Source organism: Planococcus citri, chromosome 1, assembly GCF_950023065.1.
Source record: "Planococcus citri chromosome 1, ihPlaCitr1.1, whole genome shotgun sequence".
Classification (NCBI taxonomy): Eukaryota; Metazoa; Arthropoda; class Insecta; order Hemiptera; family Pseudococcidae; genus Planococcus; species Planococcus citri.
The window spans coordinates 52,615,259-52,635,732 of NC_088677.1; the positions used below are offsets into that span (position 1 = coordinate 52,615,259).

At 34.6% G+C, this 20,474-nt stretch overlaps 1 protein-coding gene across 3 annotated transcripts in view; it reads left to right on the forward strand.

Annotated features, from left to right (window-relative positions):
- Nucleotides 1–20,474, forward strand: part of mbl (muscleblind) — a 368,573-nt gene that overhangs the window by 27,708 nt on the left and 320,391 nt on the right. The gene's annotated exons all lie outside the window — the stretch shown is intronic.

Genomic DNA, 20,474 nt, shown 5'->3' on the forward strand with positions numbered 1-20,474 from the left:
ACGTATTTTAAATGAAAAGTTCAAAAAAATATCTCACTACATTTTACAAAATAAGTATTTAAAAATATACCTAGTTAATTAGAACAATTTTGAAATTGTAAAACAATTTTTTGTAAATTAACAAAGACTGTGACCACTGAATATTCATCCCTTCGATGTGATCTGAAGTAGTCTCGAATCAAACGATTGAAACTCTCGTTTTCGGAACCGTGTAATTAAAGAGCTCGCCTATTTACTGAAAAAAATGTGATAAAACTTATTATTGCAATCCTTTTTTTTTATAATTTTTTTTTACGATATTCCATTTTCTACAAAAATGACTGAGCGAAACGAGGCAAAATATTTTCATTTGAAAGCATATATATAAAATCTATTTGAATACAGTAATTACAAAATGATCAACTCGTGAAGATCTACCTATGTTCTTAAAATTCCCTGAATTAGAAATGAAAATGATTCCTCCAGAAAGGGCGAAATTTCTCGATTTTTGCCGATTATCTTACAATACCAGCAGGTACTCGTAGGAGTAAATTTCCTTCTCAACAAAAATGTGAAAAGTGCAAAAGAATTGTTTGTCCCTCGAGGCAACAAAAGCTCCTAAAATTTGTTCTCTTTTTTTTTCTCTCTTCTACTGCCTCTACGTCTGTCTCTGTACCGTATAAACTATGTGTACCTTTACGAGAAAGTCCAATATATAAAAACTTTACCGCCGTATATTTCGTCTCCTTCCCTCCTCTCTTCCTTTTCGCATCGTACAACTATACGAGACTTTTCAACTCTCTCGTTCAGCTGACCGGTCGGTACCTTTATTGAAGGTTATGCGTTTTTTCGTTGCTGTCGTCATTTTTACCTGCTCGTGTTTCCTGCTCATTTTTTGCCTTTTTTTTTTTTTTTTTTTTGAAATATGTGTAAAGGATAAAGAACGTGTGGAAGGCTTTTTCGTTCTAGCTCTCTGTTTTTATTCTTGTTTTTTTCATCTCTTTTTATAGGCATTACGCTTGTTTTGATATTTAGAAGTGAAAGGATTTCCTTTTCTTTATCATAATTTGAGTGACTCACTTTTTTCTCTATGTGTTGGCTGGAAAATGAGCTCATAAAATTCCAGCTACCTGAATTGATTTTTCGATTTTTGGGGGATTTTTTAAAATCTAAAATTGACCTTTTTCTAAAGATTTTTGCTTTTTTGAAAAAATATGTATTCAGTAGAAATGATGAAAAGTTTCCCAAATCTGAATTTCATCCTTTGGAAAGATTTTTGAGCCTTCTGCGTGATTTTCGATTATTTCAGAATTTTACAATTTCTTCAAAAAGCGTGGAAGGAAAATGATTTGGACAGCTAAAAATCGAAATGTGGCTGAATGATTTTCTTTTTTGACCGAAATATTTAGCTACAGGCACCCAAGAGAAAAAATGTGAAAAATCGAAAATTTTCTAGTGGTAAGGAAATTATTTTGAAATTGGCTCGATTGGCTGTTTTTTACGCTTGCTAACGTAAGCATTAATTTGGACGTCGAAGTTGAAAGCACTCACTTACTCGAAAATTTTTCGAACGTTTCAATATTCTTCCAATTCCTTTGGCTCAGGTGACATTATTGATGGCTTAAATACTCGCATATCCGTCAGGTTACCTTGAAAATGATATCGTCAAGAGAAAATTGTAGGTAGAAAATTTTCAATTGGCTAAAAACGAGCGAATTACGCGAAGACGAATTCTTGCCATCTGAACGTCTCATTGCGGTTAAAATTGATACGAAATATGACACGATGGTATCTCGAAGCGAAACAGAAATAGTACGTAGAACGCAGAAAGATGAAGTTTCAAAATTGCAAACTACGCCAAAGTATACAAGATACGCCAAAGAGGAAAAGACAGCTTAGGGGAGGAGATGAGGGGAGAGTTTGCCAAAAAGCGAAGAGATGACCATAGCGCGCGATATGAACTACGTAAAAGCATTAGGAAACTTTACCAACATCCGTCGGCGTCGCGTTCGGGGCTCTGCGGTGTCATTTTATTATAACCGTATTTTGTCATCTCTATATCTTTGAGCTACCTAGCAAAGCGAAATTTTCTCATCCGGCGTACAGCATCGTTGTTTACATATTCACGCGATTTGTAACCTACTCGAGACGTGAAGACGTGACTGGTGGTGAATTTTCACCGTTTTTTTTTTGCTGTGAACTCCCCCGCGTCAAGGTTGTTTTGATTCCACAATGGCGGTAGGTATTTTTTAATATTCTATAAACCTCGTACCGAAGAACCGGCAGCAGTCTTCGAGTGTGCTGGGAAGAATTTCGCTCTTCTCCGTCTTCCGTTCGTATTAATTTTTCCCGAGCAGAGCGTCGAATTTCTCAGGGTAGAAAAACATACACTGCACCGTCCCCGGTTTGTGTATTATCCGCGCGTTGCGTTGATTTACCAACGAATAAGCATTTTTTTTAATCATGAAAAATTTTCCGCCTTGGTCGGACTGAGTATTACGAGCAAAGTGGCGGCGAGAAAGGCGTGTAAAGTTGAAAATTCGTATACTTTAAAACTCGCGGCAACAATATTCGCGCCGCGTAAAGTTTTAACCGTGGAAAAGTTTTATTGCGAAATGTTTTCTTTAGTACTTGACTTTCTCCTTTTTCTATTAATATTAATCAAATCTGGGTCATTTTTCATCTTGATATTCATCCCGCTCCGGAGCTGTGCTTGTGCTTATATTTCTCGGTTTTGAACTTGTGCAACCGTCTCCTCCATCACCCCCCCTCCCCCCTCCCACCCTCATAATACTGCTCCGCTTCTGCCTGATTGTACCGAGTCCTGCCGGTGTCTTTGTTTACGTTTCGTAATATTTAATTAGAAAATAAGTTGCGCTTTTAGTCCGGATTTTCAGCTGGGTTGGATAAGTTTTTGTTGGCGAGGCGATGGAGCGAAGCGAAAAGTATTAGTATAGCGCGTTCTTCGAAGATTATGCGCTGATCGAGGAAAAAATCAAATGTACAGGGTGTTCCGTAACAGGTGTTGGATAATTTTTATTGTTCAAGTACATATAATACAGAAATTAGAACTAAACTGGTCTGAATTGATTTTCCGATTGTGGTAATTCAAGTGTTGATTCTTGGCGGTCATTTTTCATTTTTCACTCAAGGTTGAATTGTTTTGGAGTGCTCCAGCGCGTTCGGTTTTGAACGTCAAGCAGAAGATGAACTTGGTGTGATTCGTAGAATTTGAAATTCTCTGCGAGAAAGGTTATGTTCATGTTCGATTCATGTGCAAAATTGAAGGCTCTGCAGTGCTTGAAAAATTTGAACCGATTTTACTAGTAGCTCCGTCGAATTTAGATCTTAGGCTTGAACTGAAAATGATCTTTTTTTGCTCCCGTCGGTGTTCTGCTACATGAAGCAATTACATATACATAGATACTCGTATATTCAATTTATCTGCAATGGTTAATGAGTGAAGCAATCTTTGAGGATTACATTTGAGATATCTGCCCTAAAAACAGATTCGATGTGTGGTTTCTGATTATTAATGGACTCTGAATTAGCTTGATTGGCATTTTACTCTTGATCAGGCGAGTTACCTACACCTCTTTCGGAAAACCCTGTATTATCCAAATTACCTGAAAGATCATTTCATAGAGGTATCTAAATAACTTACTTCAATAAGTCATAAGAAAAATTAGTTATTACTTATGTACCTACGGATGATAATTTGTATGAATATTACGGGTAGCCAAGTCCCGAAGGGCGCACTTGAAAAACAAAAAAACACAATATTTTTGAAAGTCTTATCAAACGTGAAGAGAATCTGGAAAACAGGCGGGGCACTTTGGGACCCCAAGAGTGGGAATTCCCAAAGTACCCCCTCTTTTTTTTTAAAAAAAAACATGCAAATAAAGCAATAATGAAATAACACGATTAAAAAACAATCATGTATATGTTGGGTACCAAGTCCGAAATTGTACAATTTGGGGTTGGTACAGCCGATTTTGTACTATCTCCGAAGTGTCCGGACCAAGCGTGAATATTACTTTTTCATCGGGCTTGGTCCGTACCACGCCCGGAGGGTCCGGACAAAGTGTTCGACTTGGTACAAATTGTGTTGTGCAAAGTTCGAAATATAGTTTTACAATGAATGAATTTGAATTAGAGAGTTTATTCATATTTGAGAGGATTCGTGGGAAGACGAGTCGATGGAGGTTTTTGACCAGACTATGTATTCTGGGGAGAAAATTCAAATTATTACAACTTATTTGTAGGTAGGCAGCTGGAAGTGAAATTTGTTTGGAATTGCTGCGTCTTCACCGACGCAGTCCCTCCAATTAGACGAACCGGTTAGTAAAGTATTACCATTTTTTGGGCCATTCTGGAGCCTTCGGCATGATTTCAACTCTTGGCTTGTTTTCGACCTGTTTGAAGGGCTTATCCCCATTTGAGCCCATTTCCAGGACACGTCGACTGCTTTTTTTTACTAAGTATATTTTTAAAAGCAGAAAAATTTTCAAAAAGTCAAAAATCTCTGTTCGTAGGAAATTTTTGAAATTTGCACGAATCGATATAAATCTTGTCAACCCCTCGGTCCCCCCTCCTATTCAAATGTTACCAATTACAGCTATTCTAAGCCCCCAATACAATTTTCAATTTCTCTAGAAGGTCTGGAAATTAATTTAAAAACAAATTGTACCTTATTTTCGACCCATAATCATAACGAATTCATCCACATAAGACAGCAACGCTTAGAATAAAAAAACATTTTTTTGAAATCGGATTTTTTTCTAAGACGATAAAACGATTTTTTTAAAAAAATATATCAGCTTTAAATTATAAAAAACGATTTTTTGAAATTGATTTTTTAAAACATGATTTTTTTAAACTTTACGTAAGTATTATCTACTTATAAAATCGTTTCTGAAACAAAAAAAAAAATTGATCATGTCAAGTAATGGGTAATGTTTGTGAATTTCGTTTGCATTGATCATAAATATATTTTTGAAAATTTAAAACTGTATAGTGTAGTAGTAATAAACGGGGCACTTTGGGGACCCAAATCAGAAGCACCAAAGTGACTCAGCCATCAATTATTTATTTTTTAAATAATAATTCATTTTTTTATTTGAAAAGAAAAGAATTGTAAGCATGAGAACGTACAAACAATTGAAAATAATAAAAATTAAAAGGTAAAAAAGAAAAACGAACACGTATTTTTAAAAAAGACAACCACAGCCTGCTGTGTTCAAAGTACATATTTGCATAAATTTTTTTTTTAATTTTAAAAACAATTGAAATAGCCTAAAAATGAAAAGAAAAACGAATGCAAAAACTTTTAAACATCACTTTTCTTTTTAATTTTGAAACCTTGAATGTATAAGATGACTAGCATTTTAACGTATCACACACTCACTCGCTCGCTCACACACATACAAGCGCGTACATACGTACTTACATGATTCATCGTAATAGAATGATCATGAGTAAATCATCAATTTCGTGAAAAATGCAGTGCTCAAGTTGAGTATAATTTTTGAACTGAAAAATAGGCTAAACAAAAATTCATCGCAAATACGAGTAAATTTGATTTAACAATAAACAAAAATCTATAATTCCAAGAGACCAAAACAAATAAAATGCTTTACCAACATTTTTCAAAAAATTTAAAATTTAACAGCAAAAAGTATATTACTTACATAACCTTAGCAACATCAAATACTCACGTACGACCACGTTCGATTATTACGCCGAAAAAATAAAGAACCAAAGAAAAGGCAAGATGGAAATACGTTCAAAAAGTGATGATTCGGCAAACTTTTATAAAACTTTTTCCAAAAAAAAAAAGAACTCGGGTTAAATTTTTATACGTTCCTATATATAAGATGGCGGCACAGGCGACAAGCTAAACACAGCGAAAATTTCCAAAGAATGTAATTTATTACTTCTTTGTTTTTGCCGCCAGAATTTCAATGCTTTGTGAAAAACTTTTTGAAAAATTATTCTTTTTCAGAACAAAACTAAGGCGTATTACGACTACGACTGTGTTGTGCAAAGCGAATTCAAAAATCTCAGATTTTCGCCCTTTTACTCCCCGTTTGAAAGAAAGTATATTAAGCGTTAAATCACTCGCATAAGAACCAGGCACGAATTTGTAGCGCAATTTTTGGAACTCTTCACAGCCGGTGGAAAGTCACCCACGACTGGGGGGAAAAAGCGAATAAAAATATTGTACTCGTAGTAAATGATCAGTCTCATGATTTCGTTAATATGAATATTGAATACGTACACTTACCTACTTACTTACTTACTTACTCTCGAAAAAAAAATATATACTCAAGTAGGTATGAATTAATTTCAACAGCAGTCGACATTGACATTTGTTTCCGCAGGGTAAGACCTTCGCTAACACCTGATTATCCAAAAAATGAGGAAAATTAGCCAGCGATTAGGGTTAAAGTGTCTCAAATTAATGAAATTCCATAAGTCGCGTCGCTGTAGGTATAGATGAGATTAGTGTAAAAGATGGAATTTAAACGTCGACGTCGTTCTCGTCGTCGTCAAAGAACCGCTCGCGACGACAACTGCGAAATGAATGAAAAAATTAAACGGGAAGGGAAAAAACGAGGAAAAATATAAAAATAATCTAAATTAAGTTTACTCCGGTAACTTGGAAGATTTTCAAATGCGCTTCCGACGACGACGACGACAACAACAACGATTGGGAGAGCGAATGAAATCGAAATATATTAATGCCGTCAGCTATACTATACAAACCCTATTGTTAGGATTGTTGTTTTTTTTTTCTCTTCGTATTCCTTTTTGGTGATAAAAACTGCTGCGAAAAAGCTGAGCAAAAGTAGTACGAAGGAAAATGTGCGAGCGAATCTCGATGCTGCAAAGTTTCACATTTACGGATCATCAATTGTTATCCGGCACTGATGGAAAGAGGCGGACTCGTTTTTTTCCCTACTCTGCCTCATCGTTACTTTGAGGTCTACTCCAGACGTAAAGTTTTCCCTCGGTTTTTCTGCGATTTATACCTGTAGGCTGTTTTGGGAAATTTTCCAACGCATATATATCTCGACGTGAAACATATGAGGGTTGTTTTACGTGTGTATGTATCGTCGTCGTCGTCAGATGAATTGATTCGAGTCAAGAATTTTTTTTCTCCGTATACTTGGGCTCAAATAGATCGATACGATGCGTATGATAGGACTGTAGAGTGTAGGTCCATACTCGCCCCAATTTCCCTCTGCTCTGGGATCACTTTTGTTGTGGTTTGACGCGGCTATGATTAGGGAATTTTTCGCTCAAGAGGAAATACCAGCGTTGTTATGGCCTTGATGAGGTTTACGTATACTTCGAAGAAATACTCGTACTTTTGGTTCACCAAAGTCTATATATATATACGGCCCGCGAAGTATACGAATATCGTTGAACGTTCAAACGAGCTTTTCTTCAGTATTCGTAGCTCGTTTTCTGCCTTTAAAATACCCAACTATTTCGAATATGCCTTTTAATCTTATAACAAATAGTTTTACTTATTAAACAATGCTCGAATAAGGATAACTTCTAATGTGGGTTTTCATGTTATGGTTTTTGCACTTTATTGTATGTATCTACTATGTGGTGTTGCTTTGGCAGTGTTGTGCGTATCTTTTCGAGATATTTGCGTACCTGAGGCAGTTACGGATACGGATGGAGGGTTTTTTGGGAGGGGCGGGCGGGTTCCAAACATGATCGTACTTTGAAAAGTAGTCACTTACAATTTGTAAAATCATAAGTTGATTGTCTGCAGTGAATTCCTCTTTGATTGATTGTCATTTTCGTTTCATAATGATGATACTTGATCCGCTTTCGAATATCAGGTCTGGCAAAGATACCCTCTTTCAATTTTGTGTCTGATGGATTCAATTGCTTGGGAAAATTTCGGTGATGTGACTTGGAATGATCTTTGAAATTGATCGATGATTAAGGCACAACGGGAAAAATCGTTTTATACATTTGTAGATCTATTTAAGGATAATGTATAGGCAACTTTTCAGATAATAATTCCTTTTTATAGGAATAACCCCCCCCCCCTTTCCTTAGGCTGTTTTGCTCCCTTTGTATGAAGCTCTGCGCAGTGCTGAAAAAAATACAGAAAAATCGAATAAATCAAAGTTGGTAATTTTTTTTGTGAATTCCCATTTCTGTATCAGAATTCTTCTATGAAACCACCTTTCAAGAAGAAATCTTCCTTGATCCTCCAATAATGTTGATCTTCTTGCGCAAAGGCCCACAAAATTGGAAGAAACCAAATTTAAAAATGAAAACTTGAAGTCTGTAGATGAAGAACTTCTGAAAATGTCTCATTTCTGGTCAGATTTTCTGAATGTCTCCCATTTTCGAGAAAAACCACTCCTCGGTTAAAAACAATATTTTTGATTTTTTTTTTCAACTTTGTTGAGAGGTAGGTACTTCATGCAAGTAAACCAAAATTGTTTGGGAACCGAGGAAGGTTTTTTGAGAATTTGGAGTTATTCAGAACCATTCTTACGAGAAATGAAAAATTTCCTAAAATTGTGTGCAGACTTCAATTAATTAATTGTATACCTACATTTAAAAAAAATTCCAACGGGGGGGGGGGGGTTGCACAAAAGGGCGTCAAATTGGTTTGAGGAATCGGATAAGGTTTTTCTTGAAAAAAGTTCATTTCGATGAATCCTGAAACAGAAATGAAAATATTAAAAATTTAAAGAAATACAATTTTTTATAAAATTTCCTTTGAATTTGTGACTTGGGGCGTGGCTGTGTTGAAATCCGCCTTTCATTCTCGAAGCCTTGAAATTTTCTCTCGTACCTACTGATGAAAAAAATTTAGAAAATTGTCAGTCAAAAAAATTATTTACTGAGACAAGCAGCGAACAAACCGTAGTTAAGATTGTCTATAAGTACTTAATATTAAGTTGGTATTTCTTGGCGAGGAATTGGGAAACCATGATTACCTATCTGTATCTATGTACATGTCCAAGTGTTCCAGTTTTAGTATCATTTTTTTTACCATCGATGCAAACCAAATTGTGATTGAAATGTTTTTCAATTTTCAATTCCAGACTATGCTAAGCTTTATGAAGAATAATATACCCACGAAAGCAATAACGAAACTTAATATCGACCGAAATCGATACATTGTTACTTTAATACATCGACATTTTTTTAATTTGGCCGATATTCCGCTTCAATGCTCGAGTAATATTCCTTTCAATGAAGGCATTGTTCTCATTTGAAGCTGGAAAAGATTTCAATTCATTTTGCATAAACGATGAAAACAATGAACACTGAAATACTTTTCATCTAGTTGGAAAAAGATTCGCCTTTTTTTTCTTCCTTTCCTCCTTTTTTTTTTTTTTATCAAGTTTTAATTTGAAAACTTTTTCCAGCACGCTTTCTCTCTCGGGGATTTAATTTTTGTCGGTGGAAATTGTAGTTCGATTTAATTGGTGTAATTTAATCAAGCTTTCTCTTGATAAGGAAATATTACATACGCGAATTTATACCAGTTTGATACTTTTTATCCGATGCAGATGCAAGTATTTCCCTAACCGGAGATGCGAATCGAGTTGTTAGTTTATTTTTCGTCGAGAGTAAATTTTCGAATCACCTTGTGCCGGGTATTTACGTATATTTTTAATAAAATAACGAATCGTAACCTTTGCTGTATTTTTCCTCTTGAAAATAAACTCGAATCGAGCCTCGGTTTTGAAGAGGAAAAAAATATGACAAGGAAATAGATGTTTTTTTTCCTCCTTTACTTGCGGGCTAATTTTCTAATTGAATGATCTCTCGAGTAGTGGGAGGGAAAATAATATCGGGTGTGAAATTTTTTCGTTAGTTTGGCTTTTTTTTTCAAGACGCGACGAAGACGTTACGTTAGGCGCACACGCGTTTAATTTGACATTTGAAAAAGTATTTTTAAACTGAAAGCAATAAAGCGTGTAAAAAAAGGAACGATACCGGGGTTTGCTTTTTAAATAAGACGAAAAATCAATAAGGTCGACGAAACATTTCCCAAATGATCAATCTTCCTCCAGTGATCCCATCGCAGCGGTGTTCTTTTCTCTTTATTTTTTTTTGTCCGTCAACATTTCTTCCTCTCCATCGGACTCGGTGTTTTCTTCAGATTAACGACTCATTAATTTCCATTTTGTTGTTTGACTGCGAATGACGATGGAAAGGAAACGTTGCACGTTGTCAGAATGAAATTGATTTGAACTCGAGGCATTAAGTAGTATCCGAAGGTGTAAGGAAATAGTAAATTATTTACGAGTAGGTTTTAATTTGTTTTATAATTTGCTACCTACCTAGTGCCTTTGCTTTGCCTATACCCTCGTGTCCTCTACTGCCACCGTTTTTACGTACCTCTTCTCTCGGTTGGGTATCGATTATGTTGTACACGCGAGAGAGTGAAACAGCGACAGACGGAATGAGAGAGATGTTTTCGTAATTAGAAGCTTACTCTAGGTGTACGAGAATATGGCAAATGTGTAATTTTCACAGCTACTCGACGACGCGACGGTGCTGAAAAAATTATCGTATAGTCTGTGCAAAGTATCTGTATACCTAGGTTAGTTATGCCTACGTCTACGAAGGTATTTATTATTTAAGCATAAACTCGACAACTTGAGTATGCTAATAGGGTAAGAAGAGATAAAGGGCCTTTCTAAACCGTTTACGTATTCGAGAAATTATTAAGTTAGCTCTTAACCGGTATGTTAAGCTAAAAAATAGTTACCTACGTCGACTAAAGACGACACTTTCGTTCATAATGGCACCTTCTTCGCTTTTGGCCATCGCATGTGTGAGGTACGTCGAGTAAAAAAAAAAAAAAGCACGATGAATTACGTATTCGTATTAAAAGCTCTCCGTGACGATATGGTGTGGTGCGCATAAGTAAAGCATTAATTATTCACAAATCAAACTAAATATCCGTTTTCTTTTACTTATACCCCTACCTGTTCGCTGAGGTAATTTTACGTTAGGTACGTTTGACTAACTGAGAAATCTTTTTATATGTATAAATCGTTTGCGCCGTGTGTTATGTACATAGTTCAATGGACGAACGACCAAGTTTACCGCAATGGTTTTAATTTTTAATCACTTCTATAGAAATGCTCGTCTTTTATGAGAGTTTTCACTTTTTATCGAACGTCGTTTCGTCGTCTGGTTGGTTAGTTGCGAATTACGGTGTTTTTAACCTTTGTGTATGTTGGATGTGTGAACATGTACGAAATTTTGTCTGGTTTTTTGGAAGTATTATTCATAATCTCGTGTGTGATTTTCTGTACAGTTCGATAAATTATGGTAAATACGAGTACCATACGAACTTTTTTAGTGCTTTCATTTCAGAGATTGACTCGGAGTTTTTTTTTTTTTTTTTTTTGCTTGCAATGAAATCACTGAAAATTATTCAAAACTGATGAAAATTACTTACAGAAAAATAACCTTTTCAAGACAACATAAATTTCTGATAAACTTGGGAATGAAAATAAATTTAAAAGTAGTTAAAACTCTGTATTTTCAAGTACCTTTTTGAAGCTCTCAGCAGATTTCTACTTTCAACAGAAGCTGTAGCTAGTTGCTGCTTCGTTCAAAACGCGATCTTAACGTTTTTTCGAAGAGTCGAATCTCAGAATTTAACCCAAGGAAAAATCGAATGAAAACAGATAGGTACCATATAAGTTGACTATAAATAATAAACAATAAGTCGACGAAATAGGTAGATACTCGTACATAAGGCCATGTAAGTTGATAGGTATGTTTTTTACACGTATTCTCAAAAATCTGTTTTTAGACGCTTTTTGGATCTATTTTTTAAACGCTAGATTTAACCTACAAACTTTCAATAGGTAGGTACCATAAAAGTCTTCTATTTTTAAGTAGGTAAATTTAGTAAAATCCGAAATCCATTTTCAAAAACTACCACCATAGCAGATTCTAGTTGATTTTAAGTCTGCCAAAATCCAGATGCTCGGTACTCTGCCAGAATGTTCGGGGAAAAAAAATTAACAAGTACATTTATGTTTTTTTACGCGGATTTTGGCAGATTTAGAATCCACTAGAATCTGCTAATGTAGTAGCTTTTGAAAATGGATTGCTTAAAGAGAGAAGACTTATAAGGTTTTGAACGCATGTGGTTAGAATTCAAAAAGTGTTAAAAAAGAGGTTCAAAAAACGTCCAAAAACCAGATTTTTGAGAATTCGTGTAAAAAAACATATTTTACTATGCTTAATGAACAATAATTTTACTTAAGGAAATAGATTGGTAGTTCTTGACAATGATGAAGTGGTTATAAAAGTGTAATACCCATGTGAAAAATTGTAATTTTTTTATTTGAAAAATAAAATAAATAAATAAATCATTTATTATTTCATAAATTCATTTTTTTTCAGATTTAAAAAAATCTCTTTCTCTATTTTAAAATGATAAATAAATCATTCATCATATTGCTAACTTAATTTTTATGAATTCTAATAATAGTAACTTGAATGAATAGGAAGGCAGCAAAAAAACTTCTGAATTTAACTGTCCTACCTTTTCATGCTTGAGATCGCAGATTTCCTCGCATGATACGTTTTATACCTTCATAAGGTGGCTTCCATTATAGGATCATTAATACCACTAATTTCAAGACCTTCCGATATTCTATAATTTTCATAAAAAAAAAACTGTATGCGGACGCAGCAAACATTTTCGAGTATACGTGCGATAATCGCAATTGGTCTATACTCCGAATTGTCGTATTCGGTAGATGGTGCGACTAACTCTTCGCGGCATACGGGGCACACTCTGGTTTTCCGGAAAATTTGTTCAGTTGAGTAATCACCGACAAGCGCAGATACCTGAGCTGATAGGTATCGCGGTATTTCAATTTCAAATGATGCATCCTTTTCAAATTCAAAATTAAATGTTGATGTTTTCATTTTTTGAGAAAACGACGCCAACGTGGACGGCCATTTCATTCCTCTGAGTATTTATTGAGATTACGTTTGAACGACCATGGATGAAGCAGGTGTATATGGTGTCTTCTCTGCTATACTCAAATCCAGAGTACCCTGATCCTGTGATTTTTTCATCATGTATTGATAATCTGAGTCAGGAGTACTCCTGATTTCCATTTCTTGATCAGCCAGCATGTCAATTTCTGGGTCTTCATCTGGGTGGTGTACAGTACAATAATATTATTCCCAGTAGAAAGATTTCCTTAGCTAATTCAGCTTTACGCTTAGCTTTCATATTTGAATATAACTTCATTAGAGAATCATCAGTTCTCCGACATTGGATTTTTTAATGCAGCACATAGCAGCACACCTTAAAAATGTGCCATGAGGTATCAATAAAAATCCCCAAAGGTTTACTTATTATCCCTCCAACTTGATTGTAAACCTTTGTCACAGTGGCTTCAAAGTTTGAAACGCAACGTCCGAGCGCGACCTTACGAGTCTCACGGTGACGCGTGGTGGAGAAATCGTTGAATACGCGCTACATTTACAAAGCGTAATAGAGTAATGATATTCTGCATTTTTTTTTTTTTTTTTGATAATTTGATGGTTTTTTTTTCGTCACAAGCTAAGTTTAAAACAGTCTTTAAAAACTTAATATTTTCTATGTACAAAAAAACACAATTTTTTTAATTTTATTCCGTTGTGGAATAAAATTGATCTTTTAACACAATTCTGTTCTCATTTTTGTACGTTTCTCTATACCAAATGGTTAATTTTATATCCTTGTAACCTTTTGAATTTTTTGCAGATGGTGAAAAAGTATAGAGAAACGTACAAGAATAGAAGTGTTTTGAAAGCTCAATTTTTTTCACACTGGAATAAAATAAAAAAATCGAGGTTTTTTGTACAAAATATAATTTAAAAACTGTTTCAAAGTTGGCTTGTGACTGAGAAAAAACTGACCAATTTATCAACAACAAAAAATCACAGTTATCGATACTCCGCTTCAACAATTTTTCCTCCACGCGTCGCCGTGAAACTCGTAAGGTTGAGCTCAGACGTTATGTTTCAAACTTTGGGGCCATTGAGACACGGGTTAAAATCAAGTCATAGGGATGAAACTTGAGGGATCTTTTTTTGATACCTCCTAGCACATTTTTCAGGTGTGCTGTAAAAAAAATGATGAAAAAAATTTTCCCCATGTACATATTTATTGTCAGCCTACCTGACATCACAAATCAAGTAACAAGGTGTACGAACATTTTCTTTACTTAGTTTTACTCGTAGTTCTTTCTAGAATTTTTTTTGCTGCTTCTTCTAAAGCCATGTTCAGCAATCCTTCTTCGACGTTCATTCTCTTTTTTAGGGCCTGTACCAGGGTCAGGTGTATGTTAGTGGGTAATAAATACTTGATAGGTAAGGTACTTATAACGATCTGATTAGATAACTGCTATACGATACCTCGGAACAACCCTCTGTCCGGCTGTACTCTACTGCCACCCAATCCTAGGCCTTTCTCTTCTTTTGCTGGTTTCCAGCCTTCTGTGTTGCTCGGCTGCAGAGAATGTTTTTTTTTAAAAAAAGGTTTTTTTAGCACGCATTTCTCCTCTTCTGTATAGTTTTTTTTCTGTGTTTTCTTTTCTTGATTAATTTCTAGAAGTAAATGATGAAGCACGGTAACTTGTGAAAATAGGTATATTTTGAATAAACTACCAAAAGAAAAATATCTTGTTGTTGTGCTTACTTTTTTTATTTTCCATGTTACACAATTGATAGCATTGCAAATAATCAAATTTAAAATTATTTTCTCGAAAAATTATTTCAATTTTCAAAACACAATCTACACTATACCGCTAGTTGTTGGATGACCTCAAAAGACTACAGGAAAAATTTTGCATCCCTGACTTGAACCATCACTTTTCTACCTCCGTTTCAAACGTTCAATGTATCTTGGAAATGAAAAAAAAGTTTTTTGAAAACAATTTTTTGTGGTAAATTGATTAAATTATATCTACCTACTTACAAGTAAGAAAACCATTTTTGTTTTTTTTTTTCATTTTTTTAGGAGTTTTATAAAACTTACAAAATTCTCACTATTTTGTACCTACTTATTTAATAGTCGTGTAAAATGACCTGAAAAAATAAAAAAATTTCAAAAGCGATGTTCTCATTCTCAAGCGTAAGTGTAATGTAATCAATAATGACAAAAAAAATTGTACAAAAAAACTTTTCACCATTTTCTAAAGTATAAATAAATTTTGAAATTTGAAACTTCGATAAAAAGTGACTGACCTAGTCAGGATTGCAAAATTTTTTCTGCAGTCTTTCGAGGTTTCTCCATAACTTTTTGTGCAATCCTTCCTCCAATTAAAAAAAAAAAAAAAAAAAAAAATGGCTTACTTTGATTCCTGAATTTCCTCAATCCAATTGTTGAATCGAGAAATAGTTTTCACAAATTGGCTTAAATTATAACTATTTCTAATTCTTGTCCTTCTTCACAAAAATGACTAAATTTTGTAACAATTTGCAAATTTTTGATGGCTACCGATGTCCTCGAATAAGCCAAAAGCGCCGTTGTCATTAAATCCATTTTAAAATACCAGAACTTCAGAACTTAATTCAAATAAAAATAAAATGAAAAAATTCTAATTTTTCTATAGCAAACTACATTTATCAATTGAAACAATCTAGTTCCGCAACTCCACGATCTTTTTTGTCGTGGAACTTTTTTTTGTATAAAAATTTTTGTGGAGGTTCCACAGAGTCGCCCGAACACATTTTGTGGAATTTGTGGAGGTTGCTCGAACGTGATTTTGGAAGTTGAACTTCCACAACTTCCACTGTGGAGTTTCTGGAGGGTCGTTTCAATTTTTTTCTTGTAAAGATGTTTAAAATAGATAATGACTTCATATTCATATTATTCAGGATGCTTGAGTTCTGCACAGGTGGTCATCAACAGTCTTCTGCTGTTGGAACCGTAGGTACTTGCTTCTTTTTAAGATAATTTACTCGATAAATTTTCCAGAGCAAGGATTTCCTCTATAATTGCCTTCGCACCTGAAATTATCTGAGAATTCTTCGAAACCATCTATTCAACCAGCTATCCCCTCAAAAGCACGCGACTAGTTCAATGGCCCTCAGTAGCATCGGATGGTTGAAAAAAAAAGGGATGAGCCGAGCACAGAGCACACAGTACCACGATGCGGTGGTATTTTAACAAACTATAAATTCAAAACTAGACCGGTGTGACGGGCGAAAAGAACGCCAGAGAAGTAATTTAAGGGTTGAGTAGATTGTGATGGCGATGAAGAGACGGTATGGTAGGCGAGTGGCTCCAGCATGCAGATAGATAGGGTGAAAAAATCAGAATACAAATTCCAGGTTTGCGTAACAAACGACGCACAATATTCGTTTACCGCGTCTAATCCCTCTTAGCTTTTCGTAGAGAAAGCAAACGACTCGACTTGGGCGCGTAAAATTTCACCTCGACGACGACGACGACGACCGAAACGTATATATATACGTAGGTACATCTTTTCCCAAATTATTTAACTTTAAGTTAATTGCTTTTCGCGTTCGGAAAATGAATCGTTTAATTTAAAACGATACTTTCTCTCTCTCTCTCTCACTCTCCATCTTGGTTGGCTTTTAAAGAGAGGAGAAAACTTCCTCCATTAAGTTGAACGATCGACTCGAGCGGTACATACGTTGCCTTATATACCTACGAGTATATAAGCTAACCAACCGACGTCGTCGTCGGCGTCGCGTCGCACTCGACGTATTTTACACCATCCTACATCCAAGGTTTTATCCTTCACAATTCAATCAGAAAATGGATTTTTCCAACTTGAATGAACTGCGTGTAATACGCTTAATTCGACTACCAAAACTAAATTAACGCCAATTTTATCGCTAACCCTGATACAGGGGTGTGCTTTTAATTGCCCTACAAGAACCGTTGTTTGATTTTTTTTTCCTCTCGAGTTTGTCTTTAGTAATAAATTGTACGATTCGTCAATCCATTTGGTACGGATGTACGAGTGGATAGGCAAGTTAAATGTTATCTTTATACCTTTACAATACCTATCAATCATTTCACCTTTTACGATAAAATTGAATAATTGAATGTACAAAAGACGACAAGATGCTTTGATGGTTATTTACCGCGTGTGCGTCGATTCCTATGACATAATTTTCCGGACCATTAAAATTACGAGGGAGGTTGAAATTTGAGCGAGACTTTTTGAATAAAACAATTAGGATACATTCTGAACAAATTGGATAAAAATTCATTGTAATTTTTCAAAATACTCCCCTGTCCAACTACCAAAATAAATACATATATCTGTTGATATCGTCATATTTCCATTGAATGTATGCAGAACATACATGGGATGTTATATCGCTTAAAATGTGCATATCTATCGTATGTACGTATGCCTATTTTCTCTCCAAATTCTACGTATACCTACCTATAGAATTTATGAAATTGTATGGACAATTGGACATTGATGAATATTTCAAAATAGCCAGAGTAGGTTGTAAAAATGATTGTTTTTTCCCATTTTCCAAAAACAATATACAACGAGGACCCTGTGCGATTATGGGTATAGGTATCAGGGTACCTATTTTAAATTAAAGCATGTGTTTCCAAAACGCTTCAAGTCCAAAAAAATATTGATAAGAAATTCATGGTACTCAGTGCAATTTGAAAACGTAGAAATGGTCCAAAGTGGCTGATTTTTTTGATATGTTGTAGTCAAGACCCTTGGGCTCAACATATCAAAAAATTAGCCATTTTGGGCCGCAACTTTATGCTAAATGGCCTGCAACCTCAGAATCTTTGAAAATGGACTTAGTGCGTTCTGGAAACACATGCTTCAATTATTTTATTGAAAAAAATCAAACATTTTTTACATCACACTTCGGCTATTTTGAAATATTCATTGATGTCTAGGTACAATTTCATAAATTCTGTGTAGAATTTGGAGAGGAAAGAGACATACCTACTTACATACAATAATCATACAAATTTCAAAGCGATGCTACATTCCACGTACATGTTTTGCATTCATCCAGCGAAAATAATTAAGAAATTGATTACCTTTTTGGCTTTTTTGTAAAGTTTTGGTAAGGTGCTTGTAAAATACGCTGATAATGACGTTTGCTAATGTATTTACTTCCGTTCCAGACTTTGTTAGCCATTGAAAGTAAAAGAAACTCTGAACTTGTATCAAAACATTGAAATGATCGAAATCCAATAATCTTGACTCATCACTATCAACGACGTTGAAAAACACAATGTACACATAACATTTCACTCTTGGAAAAAAAGAAAAAGAAATCCTCAAAAACATCTCTCGATATCTAAAAAAATCTATACCATGACTTTATTGGTTTCGGTAATGTGTAGACATAGCAAAAAGTATGTATTTTTTATTTCAAGATACCTAGACGATATTTAAGTAAATCTTTACAATTATGAGTATGACCACCTTTTGCAGAAATATTTGAGGGCAAAAATTTTAATTCGAAATTCAGATTTTCCCATTGAAATGTGTTTGAGAATGTTTGTAAAAAATGGACCAAATATGTAAATACTAAAATTTAGTCTTGATGTTTTAGATTTTTATAAAAGTGTCTCACGATATATCAAAATGTGCTTATATTTTGCAAAAAAAAATGAAATATTTCGTCAAAAAATGGTAGGAGAATTTTCAAAGATTTTTGAGCACAAAATTGAGTCTTGATTTTTAGGTATTTTTGAAACCGTGTCATGTGATATAGGTAATCTTGGCGAATTGAAAATTCACAAGAAATTCAAGTACCATTGATTCAATGATTATATTTGAAGTATAGTTAATTGTTGATACCTACTTACGTTCTCCCTGAACGAATTCATGTTTTTTTTACCCTGCGATAGTTTATGAAAATTTTCACTGCAGTCGGCTTAAAAATAATTACATAAAAAATACAGGAAAACTACAAAAAACGTCTAATTGTTGTACAACTTAGGATGGTAAGGATGGTAATCCTCATGCATGTACTCTCAACACATGCAATTTCTTGAGAACACCTACAGTATAAATAAATACGAGAATAATAACATCAAAAACAAAATAGTTGAATTAAAATGAAAGATTTTTTTCATTTCCTATGTAATATGTAGTCGGAGCTGTGCCGAAGATGGAATCATCTCATTATCTGCTAAAATAAGATCGCGAGAGACCAACTCTGGCGCTCTTCTATACATCATTTTTATCATCGGAATGAATCGTCCAATTGTTATTTCACGTTGGAACAGAAAAATTATCCTATTCTTATGATAATAGCGTTCCGCTTGACTAGTATAGAAAGATCTTTGCGCGAATGCGCCCTCTGTAGCCGCTGAAAAACGTTGATTGTTGTTTAACGTTTTTGGTCGTCGTACGCTGTATGCACCCCAACCTCGTCCCGCACAACTATGTGTGACCAATTTCGGCGAAATGGCTAACGGAAACATAATATTGCTTTTCTCTATCAGATTGGCGAATCCCTTAGATATATTACAACTTCTCAATTGTAAAGTTTTCCCATTTCAGATTCTTCGGCGGCCGCGTAATGTTTACCCCGATTTATTTCCAATTCCCGAACTAATGAGTCATTTATCGTATTTACGTCGTGATCGTCCTCGTACTCGTTGAATTTCATGGCACGAAGATAAAGACGAATTTGTCCTTGGTTCTGGCGAAAGATCATTGTGTAAGAAAAGCCACAATGTGAAAGGGTATCGGGGATTGTATCCGTTTTTTTTTCTTCTTCAAAAGCTGAACGCTATTTTTAGTAATCGACGAATTCGCCGTGAACGTGCGATTTGAGAAATTGAGAAAAATATGTTTTCCAATATGTATATTTGAAAGTTGCCGGATTTTCGACGTATTCGTAATTCTGTTTTTGTCGAATTGAGGTATGAATCGACGTGGAGTAAACGGGTCATATTACGTGTGTTGTGGATTTATGTATTTATGATTTGAGGTGTATTTGAAGGTACTCGAGCTTCTACAACTTACGTGTTTTTAAATGTTTTAGTTCAGGTGTACGTCGATCGTTGGTTGAAAATCACATTTGAAAGGAAGACTGTCAAATTTGTATATAAAAAAAAATACGTATTAAATCGGTTTTGTTTGATTTTGGGAAGTGAAGCCAAATGTAAAAACTTTGAAAGTTGCGTTTTGGAAAATACGACAGAATTTTACGAAAGGGATTGCAACTTTTTTCCAGCCAATTTTTTGTGAGAGAATTGTGCAGAAAGTAAAAATTAATTCTTTTCAGCGATTCCAACTTGCACTAATTGAAATGAAAGCGTTTAAAAATTGAAAAATAAATAATTTTAGATCAATTTTATTTTTCACATCATAAAGTCTTGTATAAGGTAAAATGCACGTTTAAAGCAAATTTGACGACTTGAGAATACTTTAATTTTCCCTTCGGGTTCTTTTTGCCATTCGTAGTATCCATGGATGATTTGACAGTATTTT